We start from the raw sequence: 17,886 nt of genomic DNA on the forward strand, positions 1-17,886 counted from the left end.
AAATATATGGTAAGATGACTCCAGGTAAAGAGCTAAAAAGAAAGTGAAACAGTAATATAATAAACAGTGTGATGTTTAGAAGGGGTTGCAACATTAGATAAGATGGCCAGGGAAGGCCTATTTTAGGAGGTGATATTTGCACTGAGACCTGAATGACAAAAAAATGAGTCAGCTGTGGGAAGATCCAGAAATAAAGGGTTCTAAGTTGAGGGAACAGAAAGTACATTTCTACATGAATATCACCAGGAATCTCAATTTCAATATATCCTAAATGACTTCAATTTCTTCCCTAGTGCTGTTAGTTATACCACTATCTCCAAGATTTTTATCTTTTTCAAGCCCTATTATCTAGTCAGTTGCCAAGATCTGTGGATTCTACATGGTTTTTAGAATCCACTGAAGGGTGGAAAATGTGCCACCCCAAAATATCCCACTAGAAGATACTGTTCAGAAAATGAAAAGGTATCCTAGAAAGAGGAAGAAATATTTGCAAATTATTTACATCCACTATAAATACTCATAACCCCTCATATCAAATAATCCAAATTTTAAAAATAGTGCAAGAGACTTGACCACTTCACCAAAGAAGATATAAAAGTGGCAAAAATGAACATTTGGAGGGGCGCCTGGGTGGCTCAGTTAAGTGTCCAACTCTGGATTTCAGTTCAGGTCATGATCTCGCAGTTTGTGGGTTTGGGCCTCAGGTCAGGCTCTGTGCTGACAGCATGGAGCCTGCTTGACATTCTGTCTCTCCCTCTCTCTCTACCTCTTCCCTGTTTGTGCATGCTCTCTCTCTCAAAAAAAAAAAAAAAAAAAAAATACAAACAACTTTTTTTAGAAAAAAGAACATTTGGAAAGAAACTCAAAATAATTAAAGACCAATGTATATTCATATACATTGTGTATTCAAAACGATTCACAAACTGACATTATATAAAAAATCCTGCAGAATGAATTAATGGTCCATACACTGTCTTCACAGAGGAGTTTTAGCTATATGTAACACTAAGTAAATACAAGTTAAAATTCAAATATATTTGGGCTATTCATGCAAAGTATTAACTCAGAAATTATTACTGACAACTTTCTTTTTTAATCCAGTGATAAAATTCTCCATTTGCTTATATCAAACACAAAGTTGAAGGTCTTTGGAGACATTTAAGATGGTGAATTCACAGCAGGAATTGGTTAAAAGCCAAACAGTATCAAAGATATCAAATGGTTGGTTACTTGAACTCCCCATTATCACCTTCAACAACTTGGTAATAAAAGATTAAATGAGTCCAAAAGGTTAGGAAAGTTTCTAAAAAATTATTAGGACAAAAGGTAATTTATAACATTTCTAAAATGACCAGAAATGGATTTTTAAACATGTGGGATAAAATTACTTGCAACATTATGGCTTTTCAGCATATTGCTACCAATCAAGAATATATATGGCCTAGTTGGAGAATAAGGACAGTCTTGATAAGGAACAGAGCCAGTGTAAGAGATAGATGATAAAGCCAGAGTTGACTCTGAATGCTAAGCTAAACTGTTTGCATTTTCTCCTGTAAGCAATGGGAAACTATGGGTTTCTGAGTTTAAAAAAAAAAAAAAAAAAGCAAAAATGGGCTCTTTAGAAAGTTACATCTACACTGTAACAACCAGAGTTGACCAGGGGAAATGTAAGTAGAAGAGCCAACAGAGATAATGTTTTAATACTTGATGCATGGGAGGATAAAGGAAGTAGCAGAAGGAATGAAAAAGGGATAACTTCAAACAATAGTTATTACAAAGGATGATCTGGTAGGATTTGGAGACCAGGAGCCAAATATAATTCTAAAATACTGAGCATGACAATTGAACCTGGGAAAAATTATGGGACCTTAAAATAGAAGAACTCAGAGAACAAGGTTTTTCTCCTTGAGAGGGAGAGGAGGAGGATAGGGAGAACTGGAAAGATGATAAATTCCATTTTACTTTTTTTAAAAGTTTATTTATTTATGAGAGGAGGGGAGGAGGGGCAGAGAGAGAATCCCAAGCAGGCTCCACACTGTCAGCACAGAGCCTGATGTGGGGCTTGATCTCACAAACTGAGATCATGACCTGAGGTGAAACCAAGAATCCAACGTTTAACCGAGTCACCCAGGCACCAGATAAATTCCATTTTAAAAGGGCATTTTTGGCAGGTTGTTAATGCTAGACAGGGAAACCAAAGAGGACAAGCTAGAGATGAAAATTTATAAGTAATTTACATATTCATACCTTACATTTGTAAAGCTTTTCAGTTTCCATAATAAATTCAAGTACATTATCTCATTTGAGCTCCAGTTTGCCTGAAAGGTAAGCAGGTTGGATATCTACACATCTTCCAGAAGATGGGGAGGCACAGCAAGTTAAGTCACAGAGCTACAAGTAACAGAACAGGAACTAAAATCCACATCAGTGAACTCTTGTGTGGATCCACAGTCCATTGTTAGTTACATCTCTATAAGATGATACTACACTGACTACATACTTCATTCAAAACTCACATAATTACAACATTCTTTCACTTTTAAAATATGATTGGAGAGAATTCATCTTTTCAACTGACTGCTTCATAAAACAAATTTTAACCCAGTAATTAATTTCGCTTATATGTTAACAGACTACAAGTACCAGACTGTGGTAGCATGACATCTATTGCTCAAAGTTTCTAAACACTCAGCAGAGGAGAGGTCGTCAAGTAGAGAAATGGTAAAAATTCATAGAAACTTCTCTCCTCATTTGAAAACTAAAATTAAGCTACAAACACTTCAGTTTCCTAGTGACATTTAAAAAATGTTATTCTCTACTCTGTATTGCTCCAATTTCAGTATGTGCTGCCAAACTGAGCCACATGTCCTACCGTGACAAACTTTTTAATATTAATTTATAGCTTGAAAAATGAATACCATAAAAATAAGACAGACTTGACAGATTAGTCTTGTCAGATAAATTAGCTGTCCCTGGGTGCAAATTTAAGTACTAAGAATCATAACTGTAATATCCCTAAATATGTTAATAATTAATTACACCAACACATCAATTCTCCTTCCATAATATCTCACACATATACCCTTAGCTTCTCCATTCTCATACCACTACCTTAAATCATATTCACATTATCTCTTTCGTGGGTTATTCTATGAACTTAAGTCGCCCCAATCTTGGTCTTTCTAGTTGCCACTCACTTTACACAGTTGACCCTTGAATAACATGGGGGTTAGGAGTCATAAACTACTAACAGCCTACTGCTGACAGGAAACCTTACTGATAATATAAACAGTTGATTACCAAGTATTTTGTACGTCATATGTATTATATACTATATTCTCTAGCTCTAAAATAAACTAAAGAAAAGAAAGTGTTACTAAGAAAATCATAATAAGATAATACATTTATAGAGCTGTACTGTATTTAAGGAAAAGAAGAAAACCCTCATAAGTAAGTGGACCCATGCAGTTCAAACCTGTGTTGTCCAAGGGTCAACTGTACTAAATAAATTCTCCTGAAGCACACCTATTATCATGAGTGTCCCTTTTCAAAAGTTTTTTTGTTGCCATTCCCTTCTCTTCAGCTACTGTTTACCAAGCGTTTACTGTGTATCATTCATTCACTGTGCTAAACACCTAGCCTGCATTATTTCATTTTACCCTCACAACCATCTTCTTGCCGAATTTTGTAACTTAGCTTAGTAAAGACACTAAATTGTCCAATGTCAAAAACTAAATGGCACAGTTGGGCCTCAAACTGAATTGTTTGACTCCAGGGTACTTTAACAACTTCTGGAGAACCCATTTCAAGTTCCTTAGCCTGTCATTCACATGGCTCCCTTGAATTAGTTCTAAAATACCTTCCCCACTCTATTTCTCCCTCCCTTATCTTCCAAAACTACCTGCTATTTCTAATACAAGCCCTGCAATTTCCCACCTCCACAGCTTTTTACATATTATTTCTTACATCCAGGGGGGAAAAAAATCCTCCTGTTCAACTCCTTATCTGTTAAAATTTTCCTCTACCATTAAGAGTCTTATGAAATTTTCCTTATTCCTGCCTGCTCAAATCCACAACCTACACTTCTAGGGTACTTAATCTATGTCCCTGCTGTAGCATTTATTTATACATTTTCTTCTCCCCATAAGTTATATTTTCCTTTTTAAATCCCTAATACATGTCCATGTGTTCTGGTAAAAGAATCAATTTACTCTTTAATGTACACATTCAAATAAATCAGGTAACCTATTAGTTTCTTTCTTGCTTTATAGTCATCTCCTTCCTGGAGCCCTTCATTCTCTAGCTCTAAGCTGGATATTTTCTTTTTGCCCAGATTCACTCACCCTTCTCCATCTACTCCAGGTCTAAGAAGGCTGACCTCTACAGACTGCATTACCATGTTTTCTTATCTTCTGGCTTCCAGTGGGCTCAGCTAGGCGAAGTACCCATTGGGAGGGAGGAGAGAGGATTGGGTTCTTTATACCCTCACCTTTCTCCTGTGATATGGCAGGGGTTACCTTCCTCTAAGGCCACAGTTCCCACTAGGTGGCTCCTGGACTTACAGTAGCAGCTCTAGTAAATTCCTGTACTGCTCCCTCCCTGGCCCATTCAGGCCTAAGCTTAGTAGGCAGCCGGCTGTTGCTAACGCTGGGATACTTCTTGGTTCCCTTAATTCACCCCACATCTTTTAAATAGTCCCTTCATTAAAACTCTATTCCATTACTCAGGTTGATTTTGTCATCTGTTTTCTGCATGGGATCTGACAAAAACATGCTCCAATCTGAATTTATTCTCTAAGTCATCTTCATTCATGTATCCATATTCTAAGAAATTTTCCTCACCTCTCTCCTCTTTCTTCATCTACTTCCTTCTCCTTGAGAGACTTCCAAAAGCTTCCTAAGAAAGGGCACGTGGGGGTAAATTTTTTAAGACCTTGATTTACTTGGTACTAGAGCAGATTAAATCTTCTTTGTGTTATTCTTTTGCATCCTTGCACCCAACCTTAATTCCTCACAGCTTTTTATGACTTCTGAGCCTGCTTTTTGTTGTTCTCCGCAAGGAAACATTTATAGTGAGTGACCCTTTTCTTCCAACAAGTAGGAAGAAAAACAAGTAGTATAAATATGTAAAAATATTTACCTTGGTAAAAAGTTTCTGTGTGAGTAACCAATCATCTTCAGTGTTGGAAACATAGGAAAACAGACATTGTGTACTGCTGACTCTATAAGACAGTACAATATTATGAAGAACAATTTTGCAAAGTCTACCAAAAATTTTAAATAAACCAGGAGCACCTGGGTGGCTCAGCTGGTTAAGTGTTCAACTTCGGCTCGGGTCAAGATTTTACGGTTCGTGGGTTTGAGCCCCAAATCCAGCTTTGTGCTGATAGCTCAGAGCGTGGAGCCTGCTTTGGATTCTGTGTCTCCCTCTCTCCCTCTCTCTCTCTCTGCCCCTCCCCCACTCATGTTCTGTCTCTCAAAATTGAATGTACATTAAAAAAAATTTTTTTTTAATTTTTAAATAATCCTATGATCTATTAATACTTTTTCTAGAAATTCATCCTATAAAGTATGTTTGGAATAATCTGGGTATGTTAATGTATGTTTTCAACTATAAATATAATAAAACCTAAATATAGATCAAGTATTTCCAATGAAAATTTATCATTCTGTAAATTTTTTTAAATGTTTATTTCTGAGAGACAGAGTGTAAGCAAGGGAGGGGCAGAGAGAGAGAAGGAGACACAGAATCCAAAGCAGGCTCCAGGCACTGAGCTGTCAGCACAGAGCCTGATGCAGGGCTCGAACCCACAAACTGTGAGATCATGACCTGAGCCAAAGTCAGATGTTTAACCAACTGAGCCACCAGGCACCCCTGAAAATTTATCATTCTAATCGAGATGTGCCATCAGTGTAAAATACACACTGAATTTCAAAGACTCCATATGGAAAAAAAATGGATGTAAAACATCTCATTTTTAATATATGTGGAAATGGTAATATTTTATACATTATGTTAAATAAAATATATTATTATATTGCCACTAACTGTTCCTTTAAAAAAATTTTTTTTAATTAAAAAAAAATTTAATGTGGCTGCTAGAGATTGAAGCTCTGTATGAACTGACATGGAACAAAAGCAAGTGAATAAAGATAGCTTCAGAATGGTGTTTACATTTCATACCATTTTTACAAATGCACATAAAAGATGTTTATGTGGGCACGTGAGTGGCTCAGTCAGTTGGGCATCTGACTCTTGATTTCGGTTCAGGTCATGATCTCCTGGTTCAGGAGTTCAAGCGCCGCATCGGGCTCCATGCTGACAGTGCAGAGCCTGCTTGGGATTCTCTCTCTCTCCCTCTCTCTCCACCCCTCCCACATGCTCTCTCAAAACAAATAAATAAAAACTTAAAAGAAAAAATAAAAGATGTTTATAAAGTTATTAACAAAAAATCTAGAAGAATATACACAATACCATTTTCACTTAATATCTCTGAAAAGTAAAGATAACATACCTCTCAGGTTTTACTTTCTACTTGTACTTCTGTACTATTTGGATAACTTACAAAATGCTGACCAAAATAAATGTGTTACTTTTATAATTTGGAGGAAAAACACAAAGATATTACCTTTTGAAAGAAAAAAAACACAGAAACTTTTAATTACAACTACTTTCTTAAAGTCTATAAAAGTTTACAGCACCAACAAAGCCCTTTCAAGAGTTCTGGAATCTTTTCACAGAAAGAAGTAATAAAAATATTATCCCTAAGGCCCTAAACAATTTCATAAACAATAAAATAAGAATTCCTAAAAGAAAAAAAAATTCCTAAATAAAGAACTTAAACCATCAATATGAGCAAGACTCATACTCAGAACTGCCTCTACCACACAGTAATGACTATATAACATCTTTACCTAAAAATGAGAGGAAACCATAGGAATAAGAACAATAAGGGGTACCTCAGTGGCTTGGACAGTTAAGTGTCTGACTCTTGGTTTCCACTCAAGTTATGATCTCGAGGTTTGTGAGATTGAGCCCCACATTGGGCTCTGCATGCAGAGCCTACTTGGGATTCTCTCTCTTCCTCTCTCTCTCTCTCTCAAAATAGATAAACATTTAACATCAATAACAACAAAAAGAGTAAGAGCAATAATAAGAAAAACTTCCAAATGGGACCACCTACACTTTAAAATACAGAAGTCAGGTTCACAATTTTGATAGCACTTTCATCATGTTAATAATGCACAATGACAAACTCTTAAAGAATCCCAATTAATCAAACTCTCATGACTATTCCTTTGCTTTCTAGATACATTATTTCTATACCTATCCCATATAGATTTTCTCCATTCCCTTTAATCTTGAGTGTCAATCCTTTAGTCAATTGCCTTTCCTGGAACACATGTATCACAAGTTTCAGGTCTGTAAAAATGCATTGTAAGAGATTCCAACTTTTGACCTCAAGTGATTTATAGCTTACAAGAAAATAATACACTCTAAAGGTCAGCAAATTAGTAGATGATTACCTAGACCTACATGGCTCATTGGTATGCAATTCAACAACTGGCCATAAAAAAAAGAGAATAGTTTGCCCTGTCATTAAAGAACTACCAAATAACCATTTCTGAGCTATTAGGACAAGAATATTAAGCAAAATTGGGGCACCTGGGTGGCTCCGGTTAAGCAGTCCACCTCTGGATTTCAGCTCAGGTCATGATCTCACAGTTTGTGGGATCGAGCCCCATGTCAAGCTTCTTGCTAACAGCACAGAGCCTGTTTTGGATCCTCTGTCTCCCTCTCTCTGCCCTTCCCTAGCTCACATGCACACTTTTTCTCTCTCTCTCAAAATAAATAAATAAACTTAAAAAAACAAAAACAAACTTAAAAAAAGGATATTAAGCAAAATTAGTAACAACTATTCCTATCTACAAATCTGACTAAAGAAGGAACACAGTATTTTTCAGGACCAGAACTAGGGTTATATCAACAGAATAGGAAAGAAGAATCGAAGAAAAAAGACTGATGAGGATACAAATGTCACCAAGTTTAGAATCCACTGAACTTTTAGTACTATAGTACTGCAAATTCTGATTTTGACCAGATAGTAGAAGGCAAGAAACATAAGGGAAATACTATGCAACATGAGTAATAACAACAAAAGGTTAATTTTAAAGATTACTGTACTGCAAATTCTGCAGTTAAAAAGAGTTATTTATAAAGTACACTTTATCCAACAACGTAAGTACCCACTTGGCATAAAACCTTGGATAGTTGCTGGCAAGAAAAAGACTGATAAGGCAGTCTCCTTATCCTTAAGAAACTTAAAATCTAGTATGATAATCAGATAAGCAAATAAACAAAACCCTATACAACTGCAATGTTACTTGGTAAGTGCTATACTACAATGGCAGAAAATGCTGTAAGAATTACTTGCAGAGGAAGAGCATTCTAAGAAAAATCTGTATAAATGGGAAAGAATAGAAGAGACAGGTATGAAAGGCATCCATTACACAAGGAAAAAAGTAAACAAAATATTAACACAAGCACGTTGATATCTGTAAAATTAAACAAATGCTTTATCTAAATAGAAGACTTTAAATCATGGTAATGAAACTCAATTCTGTGAATGCCTATTTAAAAGTGTACAGTAAAAACAACCTAGGGGAAAACACCCTAGAGTAATGCTTCAGTCAATAAGAAACTGATAAAATTGAGTAAAACTTACCTCACTACATATGTGAGTTGTTTATAAATAAGGTAACAATTATTTCCCCCACTGACTTTCACTATTAATTCAGAGATGAAAAGAACTTTACTTCAACACACAATTACAATTTTTCTTCACCGACTCAGTCTATGACAACCAATTCACACAATTCCTATAAAATTGCTTAATCAAATTAAGCAATTAATTAATTAAGCAATTGTTAATCACATGATCCACTAAAAGTATTTATTAAAATGTAATGCAGTTCATTGCTATTCCATGTGAATGTCACAGGTTTATAATCTCTTATCTAACATTTATAAAGTGCTTAATAAAGGCACTATGCTACTCATTCTTTTTTTTTTTTTTTAATTTTTTTTTCAACGTTTATTTTTATTTTTGGGACAGAGAGAGACAGAGCATGAACGGGGGAGGGGCAGAGAGAGAGGGAGACACAGAATCGGAAACAGGCTCCAGGCTCTGAGCCATCAGCCCAGGACCTGACGCGGGGCTCGAACTCACGGACCGCGAGATCGTGACCTGGCTGAAGTCGGACGCTTAACCGACTGCACCACCCAGGCGCCCCTATGCTACTCATTCTTGATACAGCAGCTCAGTTAAACCTCAAAATAAAGCTCTGAAGCGTATTACACTATGCCACCCCAAAATGTGACACTTTGGCATAAGGATTTTTTTGAGCTAAAGGCAATTAAGAAACAGCAGGGTGGCTGGGTGGCTGAGTTGGCTGAATGACTGACTCTTGATTTTGGCTCAGGTCATGATTTCATGGTCAGGACTCTTGCCAGCTCCATGCTGGGTATGGAGTCTGCTTAAGATTCTCTCTCCGTGTGTCCTGGGATAAGCCGGCCCTGGACACAGCAGTGAGACCCTCCCCAAGAAGATCACAGTGGGTCAAAAACGTGGGGGTCTCTGATGTGTGGGGTTTTGAAACACAGCCACTCCTTAGATAAAACTCTGGAGAGAGGCACCACCTCATAGGTGGACAGCTCAGATACAGACAGGGGGAAGGCGAGAAGCTGATTTGGGGGCGGTGGGGGCGACACGGGAGGGATGACTGGTCGCTCATCTGTTAGGGGATGAACTTCTGACTCTGGAGACTAGAAAACAGGTGAAGCCATTTTCACCATTAGCCCACCAACACTGATTGACCCCAGTGAGCTACAGAGCACCACCAAGTGGAGAAAGGAGCTGTTATACCAAGCCCTGACCCACTGTGCCCTCTAGGCACATCTCCACTAGAGCAAGTTGGCCTGAAAACCAGAGCAGCAGGCCCCTCCCCAAGAAGACCAGCACAAATTCCTATGAGGAGCTTAGTCAACTGACCATAGACTGCTGCAAAGTTTCAGCTCTAGGGGAAACTGGATCTAGCTTCATCTGGGTTGATTTGTTTGCTTGGTAATTTTTGTTGTTGTTTTTCTTCTCTTTTGTTTCTTGCATACAAAAGCAAAATCTATTATTTTATTTTATTAGTCTTAATTTTTTTCTCTTCTATCAAGCTTCTCTTTTTAAAAAAATGTTTATTTTCAGAGAGAGAGTGTGCATGCACAAGCCAATGAAGGGCAGAGAGAGAGGGAGAAAGAGAATTCCAAACAGGCTCTGTGTTGTCAGTACAGTGCCCAAAATGGGGCTTTATCCCATGAACTGCAAGACCATGACCCGACCTAAAACCAAGAGTTAGACGCTCAACTGACTGAACCACCCAGGTGCCCCTCTAGCAAGCTTCTCTTAACAAGCAGACCAAAACACAACTTCCTTTATTTGATTTTTAAATTTTTAGTTCATTCTATTACTATTATTTTTTTCTTCCTCCAAAATGCCAAGACACAGGGATTCACCTCAAAAAAACAAACAAAACACAGGAGAAACGACAGCCAGGGATTTAGTCAATGAAGATACAAGTAAGATCTCTGAGCTGGAATTTAAAACAACGATTATAAGGACACTAGCTGGGCTTGGAAAAAGCATAGAAGATACCAGAGAATCCCTTTCTACAGAAATAAAAGAACTAAAACTAGTTGGGCCGAAATTAAAAATGTTATAACCGAGATGCAAACCCATATGGCAACCATAAAAACAAGGATGGATGAGGCAGAGGAGCAAATTAGTAATACTAAAGATAAAATTACAGAAAATAATGAAGCTGAAAAGAGGGAAACACAAGTCAGGGATCATGAAGGCAGACTTAGGGAACTCAGTGACTTATCAAAACATAATAATATTTGTATCATAGGAGTCCCAGAAGATGAAGGGAGAGAAAAAGGGGCAGAAGGTTATATGAGCAAATTATAGCTGAAAACTTTCCTAATCTGAGTAAGGACATGGACATCAAATCCAAGAAGCACAGAGAACTCCCATTAGATTCAACAAAAACCGACCATCACCAAGGCATATCACAGTTAAATTCACAAAATAAAAAGACAAGGAAAGAATCTTGAAAACAGCAAGGGAAAAAGTCCTTAACCTACAAGGGAAGACAGTCCACAGAAACTTGGCAGGCCAGAAAGCAGTGGCAAGATATGTTCAACATGAATGTGAAAAATATGCTGCCAAGAATACTCTATTCAGCAAGGCTGTCATTCAAAATAGAAGGACAGGGGCGCCTGGGTGGCGCAGTCGGTTAAGCGTCCGACTTCAGCCAGGTCACGATCTCGCGGTCCGTGAGTTCGAGCCCCGCGTCGGGCTCTGGGCTGATGGCCCGGAGCCTGGAGCCTGTTTCCGATTCTGTGTCTCCCTCTCTCTCTGCCCCTCCCCCGTTCATGCTCTGTCTCTCTCTGTCCCAAAAATAAATAAAAACGTTGAAAAAAAAAATTAAAAAAAAAAAAAAAAACAAAACAGAAGGACAAATAAAGAGTTTCCCAGACAAAAACTAAAGGAGTTGCCCTACAAGAAGTTTTTTTTTTTTTTTTTTTTTTAACCCAAGTTAGTTAACATATAGTATAATAATGGTTTCAGGAGTAGAATTTGGTGATTGATCACTTACACACAATATCCAGTGCTCATCCCAACAAGTGCCACCATTAATGCCCATCACTCATTTAGCCCATCCTCCTACCCAACACCCCTCCAGCAACCCTGAGTTTGTTCTCCATACTTAAGAGTCTCTTCCCTGGGCATTATATGTAAGTGAAGAATCAGTGGATTCTATTCCTGAAACCAATACTACACTGTATGTTAACTAACTTGAATTTAAATAAATAAATAAATAAATAAATAAATAAGCAAGCAAGCAAGCAAGGGAGAAAAAAAAAAAAGTATCTTCCAGTTTGCCTCCCTGCCTGTTTTTACCTTATTTTTCCTCCCCTTCCCCTATGTATGTCTGTTTTGTTTCTTCAAGTGCTACAAGAAATTTTAAAGGGGACTCTTTGAGTGGAGGTCGGGAGAAAAAAAGACCAAAAGCAACAAAGACTAAAAAGGACCAGAGAACATAACCAGAAACACCAACTCTACATGTAACACAAGGGTACTAAATTCGTATCTTTCAAGAATTACTCTGAATGTAAATGGACTAAATGCTCCAAAAAAAAAAAAAAAAAGACATACGGGGGTGGGACAGCACCCAGGTAGCTCAGTTGGCTGAGTGTCTGACTTTGGCTCAGGTTATGATCTCATGGTTCATGAGTTTGAGCCCGCATCAGGCTCTCTGTTGTCAGCTCAGAGCCCGCTTTGGATCCTGTATCCCCTTCTCTGCCTGCACCTCCCCCACTCATACATGTGTGCTCTCTCTCTCTGTCTCAAAAATAAATATTTTTAAAAACCATACAGTATCAGAATGGATTTAAAAAAAAGATCTATCTATATGCTGCCTACAAGAGACTTATTTCATTTTATTTTAAGTTTACTTATTTGAGAGAGAGAGAGATAAAGCACACATGTGCCAGTGGAGGAGGGGCGGAGAGACAGAATTCCACGCAGCCTCCAAACTGTCAGCACAGAGCCTGATGCGGAGCTCAAACTCACAAACTATGAGATCATGACTCGAGCCGAATTCAGATGCTTAACTGACTGAACCACCCAGGCACCCTGCAACTAATTTTAGACCAAAAGACATCTGCAGATCGAAAGTGAGAGGATGGAAAACCATCTATCATGTTAGTGGACATCAAAAGCAAGCTGGAGTAGCCATACTTATATCAGACAAACTAGATTTTAAAACAAAGCCTGTAACAAGAGATGAAGAAGGGCCTTATAATTAAGGGGTCTATCATTCAGGAAGATTTAACAATTATAAACATTATGCCCACAACTTGGCAGCATGCAAATATATAAATCAATTAATAACAAACAAAAAGAAACTCACTGATAATAATACAAAAATAATAGGGGACTTTAACACCCTACTTACAGCAATGTACAGATCACCTAAGCAGAAAATCAACAAGGAAACAAATGGCTTTGAGTTACACACTGGACCAGATGGACTTAACAGATATGCTCATAACATTTTATCCTAAAGCAAAATACACATTCTTTCAAGTGCACATGGAACATTCTCTACAATAGATCATATACTGAGTCACAAATCAGTCCTCGACAAGTACAAAAAGACTGAGATCATACCGTGCATATTTTCAGACTACGACACTATGAAACTTAAAGTCAACCACAAGAAAAATTTGGAAAGCTCACATACATGAAGGTTTTGAACATCCTATTAAAGAATAATGTGTTAACCAGAAAATTAAAGAAAAAATAAAACAATACAAAGAAGCAAATGAAAATGAAAACATGCCAATCTAAAACTTTCGGGATGCAGCAAAGCCAGTCCTAAAAGGGAAGTAACTGCAATTCAGGCCTATCTTAAGAAGTAAAAAAGGTCCCCAAAACACAACCTAACCTTATACCTAAAGAAGCTAGAAAAGGAACAGCAAATAAGACCTAAAGCCAGGAGAAGAAGGGAAATAATAAAGTTTAGAGCAGAAATAAATGATATAGAAACAAACAAAAATCCAGTAGAACAGATCAACGAAACTAAGAGCGGGTTCTTTAAAAGAACTAACAAAACTGATAAACCCCTAGCCAGACTTAACAAAAAGAAAAGGCACAAATAAATAAAATCACAAATGAAAGAGGAGAGATCAGAACCAACACCACAGAAATACACGCAATTATAAAAGAATACTATGAAAAATTATATGCCAATAAACTGGGCAATCTGAAGAAATGGAAAAAGTCCTAGAAACTCACAAATTACCAAAACTGAAACAAGAAGAAATAGAAATTTTGAACAGACCCATAACCAGCAAAGAAACGTAATTAGTAATCAAAAATCTCAGAACAAACAACAGTTCTGGGCTAGATGGCTTCCCAGGGGAATTCTACCAGACATTTAAAGAAGAATACCTATTCTTCTCAAACTGTTCCAAAAAACAGAAATAGAAGGAAAACTTCCAAACTCATTCTACAAAGCCAGCATTACCTTAATTCCAAAACCAGACAAAGACCCCACTAAAAAGGAGAATTACAGGCCAATATCCCTGATGAACATGGATGCAAAAATTCTCAACAAGCTATTAGCAAACTGAATCCAACAGTACATTAAAAGAATTATTCACCATGATCAAGTGGGATTTATTCCTGGGCTGGAGAACTGTTTCAATATTCATTCATCAATCAACGTGATACACCACATTAATAAAAGAAAGGATAAGAACCATATGATCATGTGAAAAGATGCAGAAAAAACATTTGACAAAATACAGCATCCGTTCTTGACAAAAACACTCAGCAAAGTAGGGATGGATGGAACATACCTCAACATCACAAAGGCCATGTATGAAAGGCTCCCAGCTAATATCGTCCTCAATGGGGAAAAACAGAGAACCTTTCCCCTATGGTCAGGAACAAGACAAAAATGTCCACTCTCACCATTAATATTTAACATAGTACTGGAAGTCTTAACTTCAGCAATCAGACAACAAAAATAAAAGGCATCCAAATTGGCGAGGAAGAAGTCAAATTTTCACTATTTGTCAACGACATGATACTCTATGTAGAAAACCAGAAGACTCCACCAAAAATCTGCTAGAACTAATACATGAATTCAGCAAAGTCTCAGGATATAAAACCAACATGCAGAAATCTGTTGCACTGCTACCCATCAGTAACAAAGCAGCAGAAAAAGAAATCAAGTAATCAATCCCATTTGCAATTGCACCAAAAACAATAAGATACCTAGGAATAAACCTAACTAAAGAGGTAAAAGATCTATACTCTGAAAACTATAGAATACTTATGAAAGAAGTTTAAGAGAACATAAAGAAATGGAAAAGCATTCCATGCTCATGAACTGGAAGGACACTGTTAAAGTATCTATACCACCCAAAGCAATCTACATATTTAACGCAATTCCTTTCAAAATAGCAGCATCGTTTTTTGCAGAGCGAGACAAACAATCCTAAAATTTGTATGGAACCACAAAAGGCCCCAAATAGTCAAAGCAATCCTGAAAAAGAAAAAACAAAACTGGAGACATCTTGATTCCAGATTTCAAGCTATATTACACAGCTGTAATCAGCAAGACAGTATGGCAATGGCACAAAAACAGATTAATGGAACATAACAGAAAACCCAGATATGGACCCGCAACTATATGGTCAACTAATCTTCAACAAAGCAGGAAAGAATACCCCACGGAAAAAAAGACAGTCTCTTCAACAAATGGTATGGGAAAACTGGATGGCAACATGCAGAAGAATGAAACTGGGCCACTTTCTTACCATACACAAAAATAAATTCAAAATGGATGTGAGACAGGAAACCATCAAAACCCATCAAAATCCTGGATGAGGAGAACACAGGCAGCAACCTCTTTGACCTCGGCCAGAGCAACTTCTTACTAGACATAAAGGCAAGGGAAACAAAAGCAAACATAAACTATTGGGGCTTCATCAAGATAAAAAGCTCTGACATCCACCAAAAAACTGCTAGAACTGATCCATGAATTAGGCAAAGTTGCAGGATATAAAATCAATGCACAGATACCGGTTGCATTCCTATTCACCAACAATGAAGCAACAGAAAGAGAAATCAAGGAATCGATCCCATTTACAATTGCACCAAAACACATAAAATACCTAGAAATAAAATCAACCAAAGAGGCAAAAAATCTATACACTGAAAACTATAGAAAGCTTATGAAAGAAATTGAAGAAGACACAAAAAAATGGAAAAAGATTCCATGCTCCTGGACAGGAAGAACAAATATTGTTAAAATGTCGATACTACCCAAAGCAATCTACATATTCAATGCAATCCCTATCAAAATAACACCAGCATTCTTCACAGAGCTAGAACAAACAATCCTAAAATTTGTATGGAACCAGAAAAGACCCCGAACAGCCAAAGCAATCTTGAAAAAGAAAACCAAAGCAGGAGGCATCACAATCCCGGACTTCAAGCTATACTACAAAGCTGTAATACCAAGACAGTATGCTACTGGCACAAAAACAGACACTCAGATCGATGGAACAGAATAGAGAACCCAGAAATGGACCCACAAATGTATGGCCAACTAATCTTTGACAAATCAGGAAAGACTATCCAATGGAATAAAAGGCAGTCTCTTCAGCAAGTAGTGCTGGGAAAACTGGACAGCGACATGCAGAAGAAAGAACCTGGACCACTTTCTTACACCATACACAAAAATAAACTCAAAATGGATGAAAGACCTAAATGTAAGACAGGAAGCCATTAAGATCCTCGAGAAAGCAGGCAAAAACCTCTCTGATCTTGGCTGTAGCAACTTCTTACTTAACACATCTCTGGAGGCAAGGGAAACAAATGCAAAAATGAACTACTGGGACCTAATCAAAATAAAAAGCTTCTGCACAGCGAAGGAAACAATCAGTAAAGCTAAAAGGCAATTGACACAATGGGAGAAGATATTTGAAAATGACATATCAGATAAAGGGTTAGTATCCAAAATCTATAAAGAACTTACCAAACTCAACACCCAAAAAACAAATAACCCAGTGAAGAAATGGGCAAAAGACACGAATAGACACTTCTCCAAAGAAGACATCAGATGGCCGACACATGAAAAAATGCTCAACATCACTCATCATCAGGGAAATACAAATCAAAACCACAATGAAATACCACCTCACACCTGTCAGAATGGCTAACATTAACAACTCAGGCAACAACAGATGTTGGGGAGGATGCAGAGAAAGAAGATCTCTTTTGCATTGCTGCTGGGAATGCAAGCTAGTGCAGCCACTATGGAAAACAGTGTGGAGGTTCCTCAAAAAATTAAAAATAGAACTACCCTACAACCCAGCAAGTGCACTACTAGGTATTTATCCAACGGATACAGGTGTGCTGTTTCGAAGGGACATATGCACTCCGATGTTTATAGCAGTACTATCAACAATAGCCAAGGTATGGAAAGAGCCCAAATGTCCATCAATGGATGAATAGATAAAGAAGATGTGGTACATGTACATATATATACAATGGAGTATTACTCGGCAATCAAAAAGAATGAAATCTTGCCATATGCAACTGCATGGATGTAACTGGAGGGTATTATGCTAAGCGAAATTAGTCAGAGAAAGACAAATATCGTAACTTCACTCATATGAGGACTTTAAGAGACAAAACAGATGAACATAAGGGAAGAGAAATAAAAATAATATAAAAACAGGGAGGAGGACAAAACATAAGAGACTCTTAAATATGGAGAACAAACAGAGGGTTACTGGAGGGGTTGTTGGAGGGGGGATGGGCTAAAGGGGCATTAAGGAATCTACTCCTGAAATCACTGTTGCACTATAGGCTAATTTGGATGTAAATTAAAAAAAAAAAAAAAAGCTTCTGATAGTGAAGGAAACAATCAACAAAACTAAAAGGCAGCCTATAGAATGGGAGAAGACATTTGCAAATAACATACCTGGTCAAGGGTTAGTATGCAAAATCTATAAAGAACTTATCAAACTCAATTACTCCCCCCCAAAATAATAATCCAATGAATAGGCAAAAGACATGAACACTTTTCCAAAGAATACAGATGGCTAACAGACATATGAAAAGACGCTCAACATCATTCATCATCAGGGAAATACAAATTAAAACCATGATGAGATACCACCTCACACCTGTCAGAATGGCTAAAATTAACAACACGAGAAACAACAGGTGCTGGCAAGGATGCAGAGAAA

General features: G+C 37.3%; 1 protein-coding gene across 3 annotated transcripts in view; it reads right to left on the minus strand.

Moving 5' to 3' along the window:
* Positions 1-17,886, minus strand: part of PALS1 (protein associated with LIN7 1, MAGUK p55 family member) — a 95,992-nt gene that overhangs the window by 66,272 nt on the left and 11,834 nt on the right. The window contains exon 1 of one of the 3 annotated variants that reach the window (XM_086709495.1): positions 2,248-2,271. The exons of the other annotated variants lie outside the window; for them this stretch is intronic. The gene's annotated coding sequence lies outside the window, so the exon portion shown is untranslated. Of the gene's footprint in view, positions 1-2,247; positions 2,272-17,886 lie in introns of those variants that run through there. 3 annotated transcript variants of the gene reach the window in all.

Source organism: Puma concolor, chromosome B3 (assembly GCF_028749965.1).
Source record: "Puma concolor isolate L17-30 chromosome B3, mPumCon1.1.hap2, whole genome shotgun sequence".
NCBI classification, from domain to species: domain Eukaryota; kingdom Metazoa; phylum Chordata; class Mammalia; order Carnivora; family Felidae; genus Puma; species Puma concolor.